This window comes from Bombina bombina, chromosome 5, assembly GCF_027579735.1.
Source record: "Bombina bombina isolate aBomBom1 chromosome 5, aBomBom1.pri, whole genome shotgun sequence".
In the NCBI taxonomy this organism is placed as follows: Eukaryota; Metazoa; Chordata; class Amphibia; order Anura; family Bombinatoridae; genus Bombina; species Bombina bombina.
The window spans coordinates 818193549-818217674 of NC_069503.1; positions in this window are offsets into that span (position 1 = coordinate 818193549).

The window sequence follows — 24126 nt, forward strand, 5'->3', positions numbered from 1 at the left end:
AAATTGGTTGCCTTAGTCCCAGGTGGTTCCAATCAGCAGCTGTGATAACAGAGACTGCTGATCCTGTATCAACTTCAATATTGAGAGATTTACCCTCTATATTCACCTTTGCTTGCAGTTCTGGAATTTTATTTTCAAGGCTGTAGATCTGTAATGTGTATAATGGTTTGTCTTCCTCTGAATCTGTGTGTGGTGTATTTACTTGCACGTAAAAAAAGCTGCACATGACTTTCTGCCTTTCTTACTTTTCTCTCTGTCTAAGGAAATTCTGCACACTCTCTTTGTATGGCCCATCTTCCCACACCCATAGCAGATACTGTTCTTAAACCTGCAGGTATTTGCTGTGTGATTTATGTCACCATATCTGTAACATGCTGTCTGTGGCCCTTGTTTAGCTGGATACTGTTTATTTAGGTGCATACTTGTATGAAAAACATCTTCTTTTTCCTTATCACAAGCTACCTGTGCTGGGGCCTGGAGCATTTGTGCATCTTAAGTAGCAAGTTCCATGACTGTAGCTATCTCTATAGCACACTTTAGTGTTAAATCATCCTCTGCTAATAGTCTCTTTTGTACTGTACAGTCCATGAGTCCAATAACAAACATATCACGTAAAGCAGTGTTTAAATAATCACCAAATCTGCAGGTACTTGCTAGTTGTTTTAAACTGATCACATACGTTTTAATGTCCTCATGCTGTAATTGCTTGCATTTGTAAAATATAAAGCATTGTGCTATCTCTAGAGGCTACTTAGGTAGTGGTCAGATAACAGGCAGATCAGGTAAGACAGAGGTTTAGCATTAGGTTTATCTGGTAAGAGAATGTACCTTAATGTAGTGTAAGCTGCTGAGCCTATAGTTGTCAGAAACACAGCCACTTGCTTATCAGCTCCTATGTTATTTGCTGTACAATATAGCTCAAATTGTTCAACCCATGTGTCCCATCTGTCTGTGTCTGGTGCAAACACAAGTAAGGTGCCAATAAGAGCCATTATAGGGTCAGACCACAGATCCTCGTCGCCCACTGTTATGTTCTCTGTGTAGTCAAGATTAGAAAATTCAGTTGTGTGTTGTTACCTTGTGTCTTGCACATATCACTGAGACTGCAGCAGGTACTTTAGTCCAACTTTTATTCATCTACAACCACATGGCTTCTTTACTAACAGGCTCCTCTGTAAAAATAAACATGGCTTTTGATAATGTCACAGAGACCCAGAGACACCAAGAGGGTGAGTTTAAAGCTGCAGCACTTCTTACATATAATGATGAGACAATGAGGCCCATTTATCAAGCTCCATATGGAACTTGAGGGTCCGTGTTTCTGGCGAGTCTTCAGACTCAGCAGAAACAGCCGTTATGAAGCAGCGGTCTGAAGACCGCTGCTGCATAACCCTGTCCGCCTGCTCTGAGCAGGCGGACAGACATTGCTGGAATTCAACCCGATCGAGTACGATCGGGTTGATTGACACCCCCCTGCTGGCGGCCGATTGGCCACGAGTCTGCAGTGGGAGTTGCACCAGCAGCTCTCTTCAGCCCCCGCTTGGATCAAGACTTCAGCCAGATGATGGACCTCTTCAGCCCCCACTTGGATAAAGACTTCAGCCAGATGATGGACCTCTTCAGCCCCGGATAGGAGGAAGACTTGGGACCCTCTTCTGGACGGATCGGTGATACCCGGCGTGGTGAAGACAAGGTAGGAAGATCTTCAGGGGCTTAGTGTTAGGTTTATTTAAGGGGGGTTTGGGTTAGATTAGGGGTATGTGGGTGGTGGGTTGTAATGTTGGGGGGGGGTATTGTATGTTTTTTTTACAGGCAAAAGAGCAGAATTCTTTGGGGCATGCCCCGCAAAAGGCCCTTTTAAGGGCTGGTAAGGTAAAAGAGCTTTTCAATTTTTATTTTAGAATAGGGTAGGGCATTTTATTTTGGGGGGCTTTGTTATTTTATTAGGGGGCTTAGAGTAGGTGTAATTAGCTTAAAATTGTTGTAATATTTTTATAATGTTTGTAAATTATTTTTTTATTTTTTGTAACTTAGTTCTTTTTTTATTTTTTGTACTTTAGTTAGTTTATTTAATTGTATTTATTTGTAGGTATTTGTATGTAATTAATTTATTGATAGTGTAGTGTTAGGTTTAATTGTAGATAATTGTAGGTAGTTTATTAAATTTATTTATTGATAGTGTAGTGCTAGGTTTAATTGTAACTTAGGTTAGGATTTATTTTACAGGTAATTTTGTAATTATTTTAACTAGATAGCTATTAAATAGTTATTAACTATTTAATAGCTATTGTACCTGGTTAAAATAAAATATTAATCCTAATATAGCTACAATATAATTATTATTTATATTGTAGCTATATTAGGGTTTATTTTACAGGTAAGTATTTAGCTTTAAATAGGAATAATTTATTTAATAAGAAATAATGTATTTTGTTAGATAAAAATTATATTTAATTTAGGGGGGTGTTAGGGTTAGGGTTAGACTTAGCTTTAGGGGTTAATACATTTATTAGAGTAGCGGCGAGGTCCGGTCGGCAGATTAGGGGTTAATACTTGAAGTTAGGTGTCGGTGATGTTAGTTAGGGCAGATTAGGGGTTAATACTATTTATTATAGGGTTTTTGAGGCGGGAGTGAGGCGGATTAGGGGTTAATAACTTTATTATAGTAGCGGTGAGGTCAGGTCGGCAGATTAGGGGTTAATAATTGTAGGTAGGTGGCGGCGACGTTGGGGGCGGCAGATTAGGGGTTAATAAATATAATATAGGGGTCGGCGGTGTTAGGGGCAGCAGATTAGGGGTACATAGGGATAACGTAGGTTGCGGCGGTGTACGGAGCGACAGATTAGGGGTTAATAATAATATGCAGGGGTCAGCGACAGCGGGGACGGCAGATTAGGGGTTAATAAGTGTAAGGTTAGGGGTGTTTAGACTCGGGGTTCATGTTAGGGTGTTAGGTGCAGACTTAGGAAGTGTTTCCCCATAGGAAACAATGGGACTGAGTTAGGAGCTGAACGCTGCTTTTTTGCAGGTGTTAGGTTTTTTTTCAGCTCAAACGGCCCCATTGTTTCCTATGGGGGAATCGTGCACGAGCACGTTTTTGAAGCTGGCCGCATCCGTAAGCACCGCTGGTATTTAGAGTTGCAGTGGCGGTAAATATGCCTGTACGCTCCCTTTTTCGAGCCTAACGCAGCCCTTCTGTGAACTCTAAATACCAGCGGTATTTAAAAGGTGCGGGGGGGGAGGAAGCACGCGTAGCTAACGCACCCCTTTGGCGGCAGAACTCTAAATCTAGGCGATAGTTTATAAATATTGCATAAATATGATTTTACATGTTTTCATCTACTTAACTCTTAACTGCAAAGTGCTCCAACCAATGCATATATATATATATATATATATATATATATACAGTATATATATATATATATATATATATATATACTGTGTATATATATATATATATATATATATCTACATATTTATTTATGTGTATATATGTCTGTAAATACATATATACACATATTCATACATAAATACATATGCATTTTGAGATCTCATATCTTTGAGCCTTTATAACTTTTGTGTGCAATATTGTTTTTGAATAAATTGTATTAGATTGTGTTATTATGAGTGTAACTATACTTTGTAATGTATTTTTGATGTGTTTTGTGCAACTTTTATGTTTCATGAAACAGTTAACTAGAGCTCTGAAGTCGTGGTAATCATTCTAGCGTAAATCGCAATTGCACTCACACTATCGTATTTACTTTCAACTCGTAATATGAGAGGTAAGCCTGATTAGCATAAACCCTTGCAATAAACCCCTTATCGCTCAGGCGCAAACATTTGCGCTCCACTCGTAATCTAAATCGTGTATAAAATGTAATTGAAAAGAAAAAGATTGTGAAAAATAGTTGCATTAGTGCTTTTTATTTTACGAAACCAGCATGACCAAAAGCTTTAACGTTTACTAAATCCTTGAGTAGAGACAATGGCGCAATGTAATGTTTGCTACCAATGGCTGATGAAATAGACAAGTCTGAAAAAAAATGCAAAAATGTGAAAAAGAAGGTGTTTAACCCCTTAGTGACCAGACCACTTTACCATTTGTTGAACATTTGGGACCTGGGCTATTTTTACATTTCTGTGGTGTTTGTGTTTTCTGTAATTATCCTCTTACTCATTTACTGTACAAAAACATATTATATACCGTTTTTCTCGTCATTAAATGGACTTTCTAAAGCTACCATTATTTTCATAATATCTTATAATTTACTATAAAATAAATTATAAAATATGATGAAAAAATTGAAAAAACACACTTTTTCTACACATCTACAACCACCAAAAAACACCAATGCTAAATAGTTTCAAAATTTTGTCCTGAGTTTAGAAATACCCAATGTTTACATGTTCTTTGCTTTTTTTGCAAGTTATAGGGCAATAAATACAAGTAGCACTTTGCTATTTTCAAAGCATTTTTTTTTCAAAATTAGCGATAGTTACACTGGAACACTGATCTGTCAGGAATCCCTGAATAACCCTTCACAGGTAGATATTTTTTTTTAGTTGACAACCAAAAGTATTGATCTAGGCCCATTTTGGTATATTTCATGCCACCTTTTCACCGAAAAAGCGGTCAAATAAAAAAAATCGTTAACTTTTTCACAAATTTAGGTTTCTCACTGAAATTATTTACAAACAGTTAGTGCAATCATGGCACAAGTGGTTGTAAATTCTTCTCTAGGATCCCCTTTGTTCAGAAATAATATATATATATATATATATATATATATATATATATATATATATATATATATATATATATATATATATATATATATATATATATATATGGATTTGGCATTGCTTTTTGGTAATTAGAAGGTTGCAAAATGCTGCTGCTCACCACACTTATATTATGCCCAGCAGTGAAGGGGTTAATGAGGTGGCTTGAAAGGTTAATTTTAGCTTTAGTATAGAGATCAGCCTTCCACCTGACACATCCCACCCCCTGATCTCTCCCTGACCCCCCCTCAAACAGCTCCCTTCCCTACCCCACTCCACAATTGTCACTGCCATCTTAAGTACTGTCAGAAAGTCTGCCAGTATAAAAATAAAGGCACTTTTGTTTTTTTTAAGCTTTATATATATATATATATATATATATATATATATATATATATATATATATATATATATATATTATTAGTGTAGACTCCCCCATCACCCCCCAACCTCCCTGATCTCCCCCAAACAGCTCTCTCAGCCTGCCTCTCAACCTACTGGCCGCCATCTTAGGTACTGGCAGCTGTCTGCCAGTACCCATTTCACTTAAAAATGTGCCCTTTTTTTCTTAAAAAAACACCAAACACCCCATTTTATGTAGTGTAGTTGCCCCCTCAATACACTACCTCCCTCCCCCTCCCTGATCGCTTTACAAAACCTTTTTTTCCACCTTAAGTTTTTTTTATTTTGCGGGTTGGGTCCCCCCACCCAAACCCCAAAATAAAAAAAACCTAAGTCTAAAAAAAACCTTTAATGTTAGGGAGACTTTGTAATTTTTAGGTAGATGAGCTGTTTAACTTAGGGCGATGCCCTACAAAAGGCCCTTTTAAGGGCTATTGGTAGTTTATTGTTAGGTTACGGGGTATTTTTATTTTGGGGGGTTTATTTGTTTTTATAGGGCTATTAAAAAAAGATATTGCAGAACTAGAAAAAGTTCAGAGAAGGGCCACAAAGCTAATAAGGGGATTGGAGAATTTAACCTATGAGGAGAGGCTAGCCAAACTGGGTCTGTTTTCTTTAGAAAAAAGGCGCTTAAGAGGTGACATGATTACTTTATATAAATATATTCAAGGCCCATATACAGAGATGGCAGAAGCTCTGTTTATTCCAAGAAAATTGTTTGTGACCAGAGGTCAATTTAAGGTTGGAAGAAAGGAGATTTAAACGTTACTTTTTTTTCCCATCGACATCAACGGGGCTGCGTTACGGAGCTTTTCATTCCGTGATCGCAGGTGTTAGGTTTTATTCTAACCCGCTATCCCCATTGATGTCTATGGGGAAAGCATGCACAAGCACGTCAAAACAGTGCTTGTATTTTGTGCGGTATGGAGCTCAACGCAACCATATCGCACGCACAAAGCGGCTGTTTCAAAACTTGTAATGGCTGCGCTATAGAGGGTGAAATAACGCAACTTTTGTTGCGTTCATTAAATACCCTATAGCGCGCATAACTCGTAATCTACCTGTAAGTGAAGAACATAGGAATGTAAAATATGTGTTTTAAGCATTGGATTTCTCAATTTAGATCTTTATATATATATATACTGTAGATATACAGTTGTAATCAAAATTATTTAACCCCCTTTGCAAATCAGGTTTATTGTCAAAATTGACAGACTTTTCAGCTGTTTACAATGAACAAATCAAAAAGCAATTGAAATAGCTCAAGACAACGATTGCTTCAAGTGGTTCCCAAAATTCAACTGAAAATGCAACTTTTAATGAATTCTGCAGTCTCAAAATTATTCAACCCTTAATAGAATTCCTCATAACAGCACAAATATGCAAAACAGGTGTTGTCCCACTCTCAAGCACACCTACTGCAACTTATCAAGGGCTTCATTAGTTGCACCAGGGGGGCTTGAACTAGAACACATGAAATACATGAACTGGCTAGGGTTTTGTTGAGTGTCACATTAGACTGCATGTTAGAAATATTGCTAAGTCAAAAGAATGGTCCAAAAAGTTAAAGGACCACTCAATGCAATAGAATTACACAATCAACAAGTAAATAATAAAAAGACAATACAATAGCACTTGCTCTGTCAGAATTTTTTTTTACTGCTTATTTGAAATTCAAATTTTTTCTCCCATTACCCAGCCCCTTGTATCATGTGACAGACATCAGCCAATCACAGACTAGTATACGTATACCCTGTTAGCTTGTGCACATGCTCAGTAGGATCTTGTTTCCCAGAAAGTGTGTATATAAAAAAGACTGTGCAAAATTTGATAATGGAAGTTAATTGGAAAGTGTCTTAAAACTGTATGCTTATCTGAATCATAAAAGTTTATTTTGACTTAAGTGTCCCTTTAAGAGAAGAGATCATCGCCCTTCACAAACAAGGAACAGGATACAAAAAGATAGGGTAGGCATTGAATGTTCCTAGAGACACTGTTGGAAGTATAGTGCGCAAGTTCAAAGTTAACGGAATAGTGGTTACACAACCTGCACGGGGCAGAAAAAAGAAGCTGTCAACCACTGTAACCAGATTTCTAAAAGGGCAGGTTGAGAAAAACCCTTAAGTGACTGCAAAAAACCTGCAGCAAGACTTGATGGCAACAGGAACTGAGGTTTCAGTTTTCACAGTACTAAATGCAGAAGGTTTTCATGCCAGAACTCCAAGACGTACACCACTACTGACCCAAAAGCACAAGAAAAGTCAGCTCCAATATGCTTAAAATAATAAAATAAGCCACAGAAGTTTGGGGATTCTGTTCTGTGAAACGATTAAATAAATCTGGAACTTTTTGGACTGATGGATCAGCGGTATGTCTGAAGGAAGAAGAATAAAGCATACGCTGAAAATAAGAGTCTGCCTACAGTTAAGCATGGTGGTGGCTTGGTGATGCTCTGGGGCTGCTTTGCATCCTCTGGCCCTGGAAACCTGCAGCGTATGGAAGGCAAGATGGATTTATTGAAGTATCATGAAATCCTAGAAGAAAACGTCATGCCATCTATGAGGAAGCTGAAGCTTGAGCATCATTGGACCTTCCAACAGGACAATAATCCCAAGCATGCCTCAAATTCCCACAAGGCTTGGTTGCAGAAGTCCTGGAAGATTCTACAGTGGCCATCACAGTCATCTGACTTGAACCCCATAGAAAATCTCTGGTGGGATTTGAAGAAGTCAGTTGCAGCACGCAATCCCAAGAATATTACTGAACTGGAGGCCATTGCTCATGATTCATGAAGAATGGGCTAAGATTCCTTTAGGAATGCTGACAGAAGCTGATGTCTGTTTATGCATCTCGTTTGCAGCAGGTCATAACAGCAAAAGGGTGCTCTACTAAGTACTAAAGTTGAATAATTTTGAGACTGCAGAATTCCTTTAAAGTTAAAAAGTACAAAGATTAAAGAAAAAGCAAAACAGTATGCCCTAGCCAGCACAGCCCATAAAAATATCCAAATATAATAATCATTGGTCTCAAGAGAGTAAAGTGTCCAAGCCAATAGGCGCACAAAACATGCATGAATCAGTAATTCATTTATTGGAAAAATTGTGTCTAATACATAAAAACCTTAATTTATTTAAATGTCACCTTTTTTGGTAAAAGTCCTGAATCCAATATTTAATAAGGGTAATCCAGATCTATAGTGTCTCAGATGATAATAAAAGCAGTCAAAGTAATTTATATTGCCATTATTGGCCTCAAAGGAAAAAAAACTCCACACTTCATATTGCAATAGAAAAGCTGTCAGGCATGCGGTGAAGCAAAATAAATATATGGTTATTATAAAAAATACACCCATAGAATAAGAAACAGCATCGTTAGAAGCAGCCAACGTTAAGAAAGTCAGATGTCACTTTAAAGCAGCGTGGCATTAGTAGCTTCAGCAGACTTAAGTAAGAACCAGTACAATCAAGTATATGTAAATCCATCTCCCAGGGGTTCAACCTACTGAGGGCAATTCCCTCACCTAAGGGCCCCCTCTGAGGGACCATACACTGGTATTTCTCACTACATGGATGTAATCCACTTCCTTCAATATGGTGTTAGACTGCTGTTGTATCTACTGCTGTTAGGTTTGCTTCATCAATTAACATGCAATCCAACTTATTTGATCTCACATTTCTCCTATGCTGCCAAGTATTGTCACCTGCTAGTATATTAAGGTAACTGGATGGAGGATCTTTTTGTGGCCATGGTGCCCAGGACGTACTCGGATGGCCCAGCGAGTTTGTTACTATCATGCAACACTTTTGCTCTATTGACTTCTATGGGGGAATAGGTTATCACGCACGCAATATTCTAAGTTCTATGTTCGTTTTTTGCGCTTGTCAGGTAAGCACGCATGCAAATACAGTTTACTTTCAACTCATATAGTGAGCACAACCTGACGCGAACTAGTGCAGTTAATGCTCAATCTGTAATCTGGCCCATAATGTTTTAAGTGTTTTAAGCTTACATCAGAAGCTCTATTAAATTTTAAAAAGCTGTATTTTGTGTGCAACAAAGATAACATTCAATTAATGTTGGTAATTGGAAACTAAAAGTCCAGTAACCAGTAAAATATTATCAATCCTTTAGTACCAGCTGTAGTAATATTAAGCCTTTAACAATCAAATGATACACTTTATTTAATGTAATACTGTAATTTAATATTAAAGGTAGAAAATATGCCACTATCATGAATTTTTAAACAGTGGTGTATTTTTGTTTTTTGTGCTACCCTATGCACTGGGAAATGTAATGCTCACTGATCCCCCAATAATTTTAAATCGTATTTGTCTTATAGGCTTGGAATACATAAATGGGTCATACACCCCGAACTGTTCTCCCGACCACCCAGGGTTATACTGTAATAAAATTAATGAGAAAAAAACATTTGGTCCTAGATCACAAGTGGAGCACGATTAACTTTGTTTGAGTACAATCCATACAGCTTCTTTTTGCACTCATATTAAAAATCTAAGATAATTTTTTATTAATTGAGCTATAGTCTAGGGAGCATGTTGCATGTTATAACACATACATGTTGGATAACATGGGTGCCCTAAAACCCTAAATATAATAGATTTCTATGGGGAACTCTGTAAATTTCATGTTGGATATTGCTAAAGCACTAAGCTGAGGGTGCGCTAAGCTGATGGCGCTTAAGTAGTGGAGTTCTTCATGTAATTCTGTGCTAATAATAATGGTCTAATTCAGGTGGTCTTAAAAAGCACTGCAGTTTACAGTAGTATTTTGGATAGGCCTTGAGTGCAACCCTTAACTCACCACTTGTAATACGTGTGCAAGTAGCTTGCTAATAGTGCTACCTATGCTGTACATTAAAAGTATAGGGCCCACTAAATAGTTTTAGCCTTGTTAAGATGCTCTGGTTAAAATATTTAACACGCCACCTGAAATACCAGATTCTGCATTATTATTTATGCAAGGTTGCGCAAAAGATGACACTCCCTGTGCTATTTATTGTGCCCAGTTGAAATCTAGTCCTTGAGAGCAAAAAAGTGGCATCATACCATAGAAATACCACATATATTTTGCTGCCATCTCCCCCCACCAAATCCTATCTACAATAAATTAACTCAGTATTAAAAGTTGCTAAGAACTAGATGTAAAAAGCTTGATATAGAGGGAAATTCATCCAGCCCTAAGGATACATTTACTGGAAAAGGTAGGAGTGATGATCACTTTAAATTGGAAGCTCAGAAAAGATACTTATTAATTAGAAAGTGCCTGAAGACATGAAGGGTTGGGGGTAGTAAATTCCATAGAGAATAAATAGCACAGGAAATTGTGAGTGGGAGCAAAGTACTGAAAAGGTCATAAGCAGAGCAGACAAAACAGCTTTAAACTTGGAAAACATATATCTGCTAGTCTCTGAACTAAATATTATCACTGGTGACTTGTGCAGTACTAGAGATCTGCTTGTTGTACACATAATCTGGACAGCTATTTTGAACTTGCAGCTCATTTGCAACAACAAATTACTAAAGCTGGTGCTTATGCTTACTTATAAAGAGCCAAGTTCCAGGGGGGGGGGGGAGAGCTTTTTCCCCATCCTGCTTCCTTCTTGCTTGAAGGAGCTCTCCAAACCATACACAATCAACTCCACATGAAAAAACAGTGAACAGTGGATTAGAAAGAATTTCATGATTTTGTTTCAATTGTGTGCCCCCCCCCACACACACACACACACACGCACACTTATTTGGGGCTTGTCTTTGACCTGATTCCCAAAAGTCATTCTGGTTGTAGAAGCTCAAGATTGAAGGCGGTACTCATCATTCCTGCTTAGCCTGACCACTCTCACCTATCTTTCAGGTCTCATAATAAGGCATCACTGTGTGCAAGAAATGGTAGCTTAAAGGGGCAGTCAAGTAAAAATTAAACTTTCATGATTCAGATAGAGAACACAATATTAATACATTTTCCAATTCACTTCCATTATCTAAATGTGCGCAATCTTTTTATATGCATAGTTTATGAGGCACCAGCTCTTACTGAGCATGTGCAGGATTCACAGGATATACATATAAGAATTTTGTAATTGACTGATGATGTCACATGATGCAGTAGGAAGGAAAATAAAACTAACTGACATTTCTCCGAAAAAAATCTACTACTCGTGTGAAATTCTAAGTGCTTTTACATTGTCTCTTTATTATGCATTTGTTGGTTATGCTATTCTACTGTGTTTAGTGGTCCTTTAAATATTGTCACTTCTACAAAGAGATCACTTGAAAGGGTTTATACACAACCCTCTAACTCCCTAACTTCCATCTAACAAAATGACTTTCAGTCTACCACATCTCTTATATTACCACTGTGGATCATTTGGCCACTGGACCTTGTACTCATTTTCAAACATATTATTACTGGTAAACCTAAAGGTTCAAAGTCAAATTTGAAATGTACAGAAGCATTTTGCAGTATACTTTCATTTTGCAAATATGCCTCTGAGATGTCTTGCAAAACCAGTTGTGCTCACTGTCAAATTATCTTACATTCCAATTACAATATCATCAATATAATTGTCCCCTTTAGGAGCATATGTAGCTTATTATTATCATTATTATTATTGTTGTTTATTAATAAAGCTACAACATATTACACAGAGCTGTAATATTAAGTATACAGTTGTTGAGTAAAATATTCAGATAACTGATTCAATGTAAGCTGTAAATCATCTTTGAATTATCTTATCAACAGGACAGGTGGACTTGTAAGCTTAGATTCTTGCTGATGACGGGTGAATAAACTCAGTGCATTGGTTGTAAACAGTCATGTAGGGGCATGGTGCTTAAGCATAAGTCAGAGGCTCACAATACTCATATATCACCTAGTGCATGCAAAATGTTATAATAACATAGGGCAGAGCCACAGACATGCCAGCATCCTAATTCCTGTTATACTTATTCAGCTCTTTTTTCCCATTGTTTATTCTATTATTTTCACTTTGTAAACTTGCAACTTTTCCTTCGATTATTCCTCCAACTGGCCCCTCTGCTCAGGCTACAAAACACACCTCACATATCCCTTCATACTCTGGGGCCAAATTATCAAGCTCCGAATGGAGCTTGATGCCCTTATTTCCACGCGAGCCTTCAGGCTTGCTGGAAACAGTAGTTATGAGGCAGCGGTCTAAAAACCGCTGCTCCATAACTTGTCCGCTGCCTCTGAGGCTGCGGTCTTCAATCAGCCCAATCCTATATGATCGGGCTGATTGACATCTCCATCTGCAGGGGGCGGCATTGCACAAACAGTTCACCAGAACTGCTTGTGCAATGACTTCGTTGAGGACTTCTGCCGGCTTCGTCGAGGATGGATGTCGGGTCTTCAAAAACTGTAAGTGGATCTTCGGGGGTTAGTGTTAGGCTTTTTTAAGGGTTTATTGGGTGGGTTTTATTTTTAGATTAGGGTTTGGGCGGAAAAAGAGCTAAATGCCCTTTTAAGGGCAATGCCCATCCAAATGCCCTTTTCAGGACAATGGGGAGCTTAGGTTTTTTAGTTAGGATTTTATTTGGGGGGTTGGTTGTGTGGGTGGTGGGTTTTGCTGTTGGGGGGTGTTTGTATTTTTTTTTACAGGTAAAAGTGCTGATTTCTTTGGGGCAATGCCCCGCAAAAGGCCCTTTTAAGGGCTTTTGGTAGTTTAGTTTAGGCTAGGGTTTTTTTTATTTTGGGGGGCTTTTTTTTATTTTGATAGGGCTATTAGATTAGGTGTAATTAGTTTAAATATCTGATAATTTCTTTTTTTATTTTGTGTAATTTAGTGTTTGTTTTTTTGTAATTTAGTTAATTGTATTTAAAATTTATGTAATTTATTTAATTGTAGTTAGGTGTTAGTGTAAGACAGGTTAGGTTTTATTTTACAGGTAAATTTGTATTTATTTTAGCTAGGTAGTTAGTAAATAGTTAATAACTATTTAGTAACTATTCTACCTAGTTAAAATAAATACAAACTTGCCTGTGAAATAAAAATAAAACCTAAGCTAGATACAATGTAACAATTAGTTATATTGTAGCTAGCTTAGGGTTTATTTTACAGGTAAGTATTTAGTTTTAAATAGGAATTATTTAGTTATTAATTATTTAGATTTATTTTAATTACATTAAAGTTAGTGGGTGTTAGGGTAAGGGTTAGACTTAGGGTTAGGTTTAGGAGTTAATAAATTTAGTATAGTGGTCGGCGACATTGGGGGTGACAGCTTAGGGGTTAATAAATGTAGGTAGGTGGCGGCAATGTTAGGGGCAGCAGATTAGGGGTTAATAATATTTAACTAGTGTTTGCAATGCAGGAGTACAGCGGTTTAGTGGTTAATATGTTTATTATAGTGGCGGCGATGTCCGGAGCGGAAGATTAGGGGTAATAATTTTATTTTAGTGTTTGCGATGTGGGAGGGCCTCGGTTTAGGGGTTGATAGGTAGTTTATGGATGTTAGAGTACTTTTTAGCACTTTAGTTATGAGTTTTATGTTACAGCTTTGTAACGTAAAACTCATAACTACTGACTTTCAGTTTACGGTATGGATCTTGAAGTTTTAGGGTGTATCGCTCACTTTTTGGCCTCCCAGGCAGACTCGTAATACCGGCGCAAAGGAAGTCCCATTGTAAAAGGACTTTTTGAAAGCTGTGGTAGTTACGTTGCGTTACGGACAAAAAAGTGTGTGGTTCCCCTAAACCTGCAAGACTCATAATACCAGCGGTAGTGAAAAAGAGCCTTAACGCTGCTTTTTCACTCATACCGCAAAACTCGTAATCTAGCCGAATGTTATGTTGCTTTTTCTCCATGAGGCCTATTTATCAAGCCATCAATCTCAAATACACTGGAATTCCGCAGTGTAATTGTGGCGTGTCTGATTCGCCCTATTTATAAAAGCCTACTGACCGTCAAAAGTAGAAATTTTTTATTTTGATAGGGCTATTAGATTAGGTGTAATTAGTTTAAATATCTGATAATTTCTTTTTTTATTTTGTGTAATTTAATTTTTGTTTTTTTGTAATTTAGTTAATTGTATTTAAAATGTATGTAATTTATTTAATTGTAGTTAGGTGTTAGTGTAAGACAGATTAGGTTTTATTTTACAGGTAAATTTGTATTTATTTTAGCTAGGTAGTTAGTAAATAGTTAATAACTATTTAGTAACTATTCTACCTAGTTAAAATAAATACAAACTTGCCTGTGAAATAAAAATAAAACCTAAGCTAGATACAATGTAACAATTAGTTATATTGTAGCTAGCTTAGGGTTTATTTTACAGGTAAGTATTTAGTTTTAAATATGAATTATTTAGTTATTAATAGTAGGTTTTATTTAGATTTATTTTAATTACATTAAAGTTAGTGGGTGTTAGGGTAAGGGTTAGACTTAGGATTAGGTTTAGGAGTTAATAAATTTAGTATAGTGGTCGGCGACATTGGGGGTGGCAGATTAGGGGTTAATAAATGTAGGTAGGTGGCGGCGATGTTAGGGGCAGCAGATTAGGGGTTAATAATATTTAACTAGTGTTTGCAATGCAGGAGTACAGCGGTTTAGGGGTTAATATGTTTATTATAGTGGCGGCGATGTCCGGAGCGGAAGATTAGGGGTAATAATTTTATTTTAGTGTTTGCGATGTGGGAGGGCCTCGGTTTAGGGGTTGATAGGTAGTTTATGGATGTTAGAGTACTTTTTAGCACTTTAGTTATGAGTTTTATGTTACAGCTTTGTAACGTAAAACTCATAACTACTGACTTTCAGTTTACGGTATGGATCTTGAAGTTTTAGGGTGTACCGCTCACTTTTTGGCCTCCCAGGCAGACTCGTAATACCGGCGCAAAGGAAGTCCCATTGTAAAAGGACTTTTTGAAAGCTGCGGTAGTTAAGTTGCGTTACGGACAAAAAAGTGTGTGGTTCCCCTAAACCTGCAAGACTCGTAATACCAGCGGTAGTGAAAAAGAGCCTTAACGCTGCTTTTTCACTCATACCACAAAACTCGTAATCTAGCCGAATGTTATGTTGCTTTTTCTCCATGAGGCCTATTTATCAAGCCATCAATCTCAAATACACTGGAATTCCGCAGTGTAATTGTGGCGTGTCTGATTCGCCCTATTTATAAAAGCCTACAGACCGTCAAAAGTTGAAATTTGTGACGTAACATACGATCCGCCGGTCTCTTTAAATTTATCTTTATTGACCAATTCGGTATATAATTCATATAACAGAGCAAACACAGAGAATCAGATTACAAGAAAAACACAAAAAAAAACAATCCAGCGGATGCGAAATTCTTATATATACAATACTATGTAGCAGATAGAGACAATTTCACCACATCCTTATACAGTCAGCGATTTGTACATATCTTATTACCATTTGAAATCAGTACAAGATCTATGTAAATGCAGACTTTTAAAGTATCTCTGTGAAATTCCAATAGCTATATTTCATACCAAATTAGGGGTTTTATGATAGATATAATAAACAGAAAAAAAGAAAAGAGAAAAAAGAGAAGAAGAAAAAAAAAAAAAAAAAAGTAAGAATAAGTTTCCCCTCTCACCCCTCCCTCACCTCCTTTTAGATTCTTAACTCGACCTCCACTCACTGTAGACCTGGGACAGGCTATTCATTTCCGCTTCCTTCCCTTTTATAGACTAGGTATATATCAATACCATTCATTTGGGAAAACATTTGAAAGAATTAGTGTCTCAAAAAATTCCGATCTACGCAAGTTACGAACAAGTAAGAACTGACTAGCAAGTGGATAGGACAATATAACTCTTAACCATTTCATAAAAAAAGTTTTGACCCTTTTCTCTTCGGAGGGAGCTATATTCGGCTGTTCAAAAATTATCTGGGCGTGTATCGTATTTATAAAACAGCCCATTGTAGGAGCTTTTCTATTCTTCCAATCTTTTAATATGAGATTACGACCAAGCATAATTGCCGTGTTAAAAAGGTTAGTGTTAACTCTATTATGGTCCATGTTGTAGAGAAAAAAGATATGGTTAGCTTGGATTTTTAACCTAACATCTAAAGCCTTGTTAAGCCAAAATTCCACTTTTCTCCAGAACTGGAGTATTTTGGGACAGTTCCAGAAACAATGAATAATATCTGCACAGGAATTATTACATCTTGGGCATTTTTCTGCAGAATTCGCGTACCACTTAGCTAGTTTCCCTGGGGTCAGGTAAGAATTGTTGAGTAATTTTATATGTGATTCTTTCCAAGTTAACGGGATATTCGCACCTTGCACCCATTTATAACTTGCGTTTAATGATTCTGCTGAAAGATCCGTATAAGAAAACATTCCACTTCTGGACTAGATTATCCCTAAACAATTGGGCTTGTTTATCCAGCATAATTTTATATAAAAGAGCTATGCTATGTTTGCCTGACTTATAGCTTTCTATATATTTTTCAACTTCCCCCCACCCATTCGCGTCTGGATTTAATCTGTTAATTCCTGCTATATAATGTCTGATCTGAAGATAAGCAAAGAAATTCTTATTAGATAAAGAAAATTCTATAGCAATATCCTCAAATGTTCTTATCTGAGACATATTATTTAAACATTGATTTACATAGAGCAGACCTTTATGCTTCCAAGTCTTATAGACTTCATGGGATAGTCCAGGCATAAATTGTGGGTTACCTTGTATCGGGAGAAATGGGGAAATCTCGAAATTAACTTTGATCGTTGTATTTAACTTTTGCCATGCTTCAATAATATTGGATAGTGTCTTTAAGTGTTTGATATGGTCTGGTAATTGTTTCGTCGGGCAATGCAATAAGGCTTTAAGAGAGAAAGGTGCGCACAGATTTTCCTCTATAGATAACAGTGAGAAATAGCTAGTCTCTGATAGCCAATCAATTGCGACACGGGCTAATATAGCCAAGTTATACTTTTTGATATCAGGGAAAGATAAGCCTCCTCCTTCCAGTCTTGGTGTGAGTTTGGCTATGGATAACATATGTCTTTTGTTGTTCCATATAAATTTAGCACATTCTGAGTTAAACCTTTTATTGTCGTGAGACAAAATAAAGAGCGGCATGTTTTGCATAATATACATCAATTTGGGAAATATAATAGACTTAATAATCATTATTTTGGCAGATAGAGAGATAGGGAAGGCGCTCCATTGTACAAGTTTCTCTGAGGTTTTTTTAAAAAAAGGAGCATAGTTAAGTCTGTACCATTGTTTGGGGTCAGCATGGAAATAAATTCCTAGATATTTAATACTAAGGGATTCTTGAAAGGGATGTTCTTGGAAACTGTTTTTATTTTTATTAACCCATAGAATTTCAGACTTGTTAGCGTTAATTTTATAGCCCGAGATAGAGCCAAACAAGTCAATAATTTTTAAGACCTGTGGTATACTTTTCTTTGTGTTTTTCACGTCTCAGTCCGATACAGATCGATGCTTACGTCATTACAGATGTTCCAAATACAAATTCGGCACTATCTGACAACTTTTGCAAGTTATCAAACTTCTAACAGGTACACTTGCCACTATTCCGGCCCAGTGTACCTGGTTTTTAATCCGCAACCCTGGAGACCGCAGATGCCATAGGAATCAATGGGAGTCTGAAAGCAGCGAAAGCTTATGTTCTATGCTGCCAGATATCCCATTGATTTCTATAGTAACGTTTACACCTAACACCCTAACATAAGCCCCGAGTCTAAACACCCCTAATCTGCCGCCCGACATCGCCCCGACCTACATAATGTTATTAACCCCTATCCCGCCGCTCCCGGACCCTGCCGCCACCTAAATAAATATATTAACCCCTATCCTGCCACTCCCGGACCTGGGGACCGGAGTTACAGCCCGGTAAAGATTGGGGGGTAGGGGTGTCCAAAACCCCCAGTTCCCAAAGTAGCTCCCCTCAGGCCATTCCACCACCTCTTGTCCTCCCTAGGAGCTACCGATCCCCAAAAGAGCGGAGCTCTGGGATAAAGGGCCGCTGGAGCGACCAGGGTTAAAGGTAGCGGGTGTCCTGCTGTTCTGTGGTCGACCGGCAGTTCCAGGAGCCCAGCCAGCCTTGGAGGGTTTTTCCGGTCAGAGGCCAGCTCTTCTCTGACAAAGTACTGGTGACAAAAACAAGCAACCAAAAGCTTCCAGAGATTGCAGTTGCTCTGAGGAGCCCAAAACCACTGAGAAACAAAAGGGGTGAGGTAATAAGGGGGTGGGGGTTAGCCTTGGGGTTCTGGTATCTGTGACATGCAAAATATTAATTTTAAAGAATTTTAGGAATGCTCTCAACTTGAAGGATATTTGGAGAATTCAAAACCCTGATGTAAAAGGGTTTACCTGCGAGTCTAAAACCCACAAGACGTTCTCTCGTATTGATTTTTTTCTTGTTAATGAGTCATTACTTGGACAGGGCTTAGAGTCTGAGATTTCCTCTATAACCATCTCGGATCAAGCACCAATTAGACTGAGTATCCCATTTAATGGCTTTTCATATAAAGGAGCTACTTTTTTCTTTCCTAAATATCTTTTATTCAACTTGGTTAAAGAATAAATGGAAATAATATGAATCCTTCAACAGAGGCTCAGTAGAAAGAAAACAGATATTTTGGGAGGCATCTAAAGCGGTGATTAGGGGGGAATCAAAGCATACATTTGTAAATTAAAAAAGAAAAATTCTGCTAGAGAAATTTAGTTATCTAATCTGCTCCTTAACTCATATAATCAATATTTAAAAATCTCAAATCAGGCAAATTGGGCTAAAAATACTAATGTTAAAAAAGAAAGGGATGTCTTTCTGCATCAGAAAACTACGCAAGTTATTCTTAGACAAGAGGCCAAACTGTATAGGTATGGGGGTTAAACTGGTAAGATCTTAGCAAATACGGTAAAGCAAGTGCGTGGATCTAATATTTTAGAGGCCATCAAGAGTAAAGAGGGAAGGTTAACTTCTAGCATGCATATCAAGGAAGCATTCTATAACTATTTTAAAGATATATATAAAATAAGGGAAATACATGAAGGGCACAAAAAATTTTTTGTAAAAAGTGTAACCTTCCATAGGTACCTACTTATGAATTAGTGGATCTTAACAGACCAATATCCCTAGATGAGATTTGGAAGGCTATAAAAGTCTCAGCATTAAATAAAGCCCCAGGCCCAGATCAGTTGCCATCAGAATATAATAAGATCCTGATAGATGAGATTACACCTCATATCCAAAAAGTATTTAATGATATTTTATATTATTTGTATAGGGATGCCGAAAAGTTTTACTTGTTCACTCATTACTTTAATTTTGAAGAAAGTGAAGGATCCAGAAAATATGCATTCATATAGGCCAATAGCGTTATTAAATTCAGACTATAAGATGTTGGCGGCTATACTTGCAAATAGGTTAAAAATTATCTTATCTGGACTGGTCCACATGGATCAGACAGGTTTTATGAACGGGAGGACCTCTTTAATTAATATTAGAAAGGTTTTGCTTACATTAGATTACTATTGGAAGGATGCTAAAAGTTTAAAAGAAGCAGATATAGACAGAGCAATTATAATAGTGGATGCTGAAAAAGCGTTCAACTCAGTACATTGGAATCATCTGTTTGAAGTTTTAGATAGATTTGGTTTCAGCGGTCCATTCTATTCGTATGTACATTATTTATACAATAATCCTTTGACAGCACTTATAATCAATGGAGATGTCACTATGAATTTTCCTCTTTACAAAGGAACAAGACAAGGGTGCCCGCTTTCACCATTACTGTTCAATTTAGTTATAGAACCATTAGCTGTTGTATTACGGAATAATATTCGAGGAATAGATTTAGGCTCTAAAGAACTTCAAATTGCTTTGTATGCAGATGACTTGCTTATTTTTGTTAGTGATCTTCAAAAGAATATCCCCACACTGCTTGAACTGTTTCTAATCTTTTGTTCCTTCTCAGTGTATAGGATTAATAAGTAAAATTCTGAAATCCTTTGGATCACAAAGAGTAAGGGTCCTATTGTTTCTACTTCCTTTAAAGAGGTTAAAAACCATATGAGATATTTAGGAATTAACATTAGCCTTTCCCCAGAAAAATGGTACAAAATAAATTATGATCCATTAATTCGGAATATTAATGAAGATTTAAGGAAATGGTCTAATTTACCACTTTCCCTGACTGGGAAAATTAATATTGTAGATATGATGATGATTATATTCCCAAGATTGTTGTATCTTTTGCAAAATTTGCCCCCATTTATAAAATCGAAGTATATAATTAACTTCCATAAATCATTATGAGGTTCTTCTGGGGTAAAGGCAGAGCAAAAATGTCATTAGCTAAATTGATGCAGTTAAAGTAGTATGCTGGACTGAGTCTTCCGAATCTATCTATATATAATGTCCAATTTGGGCTCAATATTTTGTGTGGCCACCATTATTTTCCAGCACTGCCTTAACCCTCTTGGGCATGGAGTTCACCAGAGCTTCACAGGTTGCCACTGGAGTCCTCTTCCACTTCTCCATGACAACATCACGGAGCTGGTGGATGTTAGAGATCTTGTGTTCCCCTACTTTCCATTTGAGGATGCCCACAGATGCTCAATAGGGTTTTGATCTGGAGACATGCTTGGCCAGTCCATCACCTTTACCCTCAGCTTCTTTAGCAAGGCAGTGGTGATCTTGGAGGTGTGTTTGGGGTCGTTATCATGTTGGAATACTGCCCTGTGGCCCAGTCTCCGAAGGGAGGGGATCATGCTCTGCTTTAGTATGTCACTGTACATGTTGGCATTCATGGTTCCCTCAATGAACTGTTGCACTCATGCAGGCTCAGACCATAACACTCCCACCACACCTTGACTGTAGGCAAGACACACTTGTCTTTGTACTCCTTACCTGGTTGCTGCCACACACAGTTGACACCATCTGAACCAAATAAGTTTATCTTGGTCTCATTGGACCACAGGACATGGTTCCAGTAATCCATGTCCTTAGTCTGCTTGTTTTCAGCAAACTGTTTGCAGGCTTTCTTGTGCATCACCTTTAGAAGAGGCTTCTTTCTCGGATGACAGCCATGCAGACCAATTTGATGCAGTATGGTCTGAGCACTGACAGACTGACGCCCCACCCCTTCAACCTCTGCAGCAATGCTGGCAGCATTCATATGTCTATTCCCCAAAGCCAACCTCTGTATATGACGCTGAGCACATGCACTCAACTTCTTTGGTCGACCATGGTGAGACATGTTCTGAGTGGAACCTGTTCAGTGAAACCACTGCATGGTCTTGCCCACTGTGTGGCAGCTCAGTTTCAGGGTCTTGGCAATTTTCTTATAGCCTAGGCCATCTTTATGTAGAGCAACAATTCTTTTTTTCAGATCCTCAGAGAATTCTTTGCAGTGACCAGTGTGAGAGTGATAACACCATCCAGTGACCAGTATGAGAGAGTGTGAAAGTGATAACACCAAATTAAACACACCTGCTCCCCATTCACACCTGTGACCTTGTAACACTAATTAATCACATGACACTGGGGAGGGAAAATGTCTAATTGTGCCCAATTCGGACATTTCCACTTAGGGGGTGTACTCACTTTTGTTGCCAACAGTTTAGACATTAATAGCTGTGTGTTGAGTTATTTTCAGGGGACCACAAATTTAGACTGTTATACAGGATGTACACTCACTACTTTACATTGTAGCAAAGTGTCATTTCTTCAGTGTTGTCACATGAAAAGATAGAAACGGAGAAACTGTATATTCACAGATGAGTAGTTAGTTTAACCCTGTTTCTTTCAGTAAAATACAGCAGTATTTTCTCCTGCTGGCCCCTAAAAACACAAATCCACAAGTCAAACACAGCCAACATTGTTGATTATCATTTTCCCACAACAGCACTCGGAACTACTGATAATTTATGTTGATCACTGAAATCCGTAATGGGTTAATGTGGTTAATGAAGTCCATGTCTGTGTTCAGCAATTGGATAAAGTGGTCTTTATATTAAGTGTTAAAAAATATGAATGCCATTTGTAAATGGACATCATGGGTATACTGGACTTGTTTGATCAAAAATATTTTCAAACGTTTGATATCTTGAGTCCCGAAATACCAGGCAATTCTTCTCTGAATAAGAGAAACAGCAAAACCCAGACGTACGTTTCTGCCTTGTGTGTTAACTCGCCATAGAACAAGCTACTGAGCTGTTGTTCATTCCTGGTAGAGCTCTTCTCTCTTTGTATGCATGTTCCTTGTTCAAAGGAGAATTGTCTGGTATTTTGGGGCTGGACTGACTTTACATGGCAGGATCAGACTGATATACTTCAGGAAAGTTTTCACCTATGAAAAGCACAACTGGGCTAAAAGAGGCTGCTCCTAGGTGGAAACTCACCATAGAAGAAGCTACTGAGCTGTTGTTAATTCCTGGTAGAGTGCTTTTCTCTTTGCATGCATTTGTATTATGACCCTGGGGAGGTCTCCCTAAGGGTGATGGGGAAAACCAGACATGGACTCCTTGCCTAGTGATCTTAGAGGAATAAGGCTGCATGTTACTGATGAGGTCTACAGTAGGCCAAAACAATCATCTGGGGTTGTCATGTTCCTTGTTCAAAGAAGAATCACCTGGTATTTTGGGGCTGGACTGACCTTACTCTGAGGGATCAGACTGATATATTTCAAGAAAGTTTTCCTCTCTGAAAAGCACAACTTGGCTAAAAGAGGTTGCTCCTAGGTGGTAACTCATCATAGAACAAGTTACTAAGAAGTTGTTCATTCCTGGTAGAGCGCTTCTCTCTTTGCATGCATTTGTATTATGACTGGGGAGGTCTTCCTAAGAGTGATGGGGGAAAATGTGGACTCCTTGCCCAGTGTGCTTAAAGGAATATGGCTGCACTTCACTGACGAGACCCACAGTAGGCCGAAACAATCATCTGAGGTTGTGATGTTCCTTGTTCAAAGGAGTATTGCCTGTTATTTTCGGGACTGGACTGACCTTACTTGGTGGGATGAGACTGATATACTTCAGTAAAGTTTTCCCCTGTGAAAAGCACAAATGGGCTAAAATAGGCTGCTCCTAGTTGGTAACTCACCATAGAACAATCTACTGAGCTGTTTTTTATTCCTAGTAGAGCACTTCTTTCTTTGTATGCATTTGTATTATGATACTGAGGAGGTCTCCCTAAGGGTGATGGGGAAATCATATGTGGACTCCTTGCCTAGTGAGCTTTGAGATATATGGCTGAACTTCACTGATGAGGCCCACAGTAGGCCAAAACAATTGTCTGGGGTTGTCATGTTCCTTGTTCAAAGAAGAATTGCCTGGTATTTTGGGGCTGGACTGAGCTTACTTGGAGGGAACAGACTGATATACTTAAGGAAAGTTATCCTCTGAGAAAAGCACAACTGGGCTAAAATAGGCTGCTCCTAGTTGGGAACTCACAATAGAACAATCTACTGAGCAGTTTTTCATTCATGGTTGAGCACTTCTCTCTTTGTATGCAAATCTGAAATGGTGCCTGAGGTCATTCAGAGTCTATTGAATATGCACAAAATAATAGAATTGTTAAAAATCATCTTTGGAATGCATACAAACATATTGAAAAGCGTAATATTTGTGCTCCACTCAGTTAATTAGAAAGTTGTTTAAACTTGCATGCCCTATATGAATCATTAAAGTTTAATTTTTACTAGACTGTCCCTTTAAGATATGTCCATTTTTTTCAAAATAAAGTGCAAAAATCCATAGTTGGGAGGATTATGACCACTAAAGCCATTGATGTGAATGCATCATGTGGGTGATATTCCCAATATCTGCTCATATCTGAACTTTTCCCAATACAGAAATGTTATTGTTTGGATTGTGATCACTTAGAACTTGAAAAACACAAATCCAAAGTGAAAAAATACGAAAGATTAGGGTTCTGTTGAAAGTAACTTAATACTTTTTTTTATT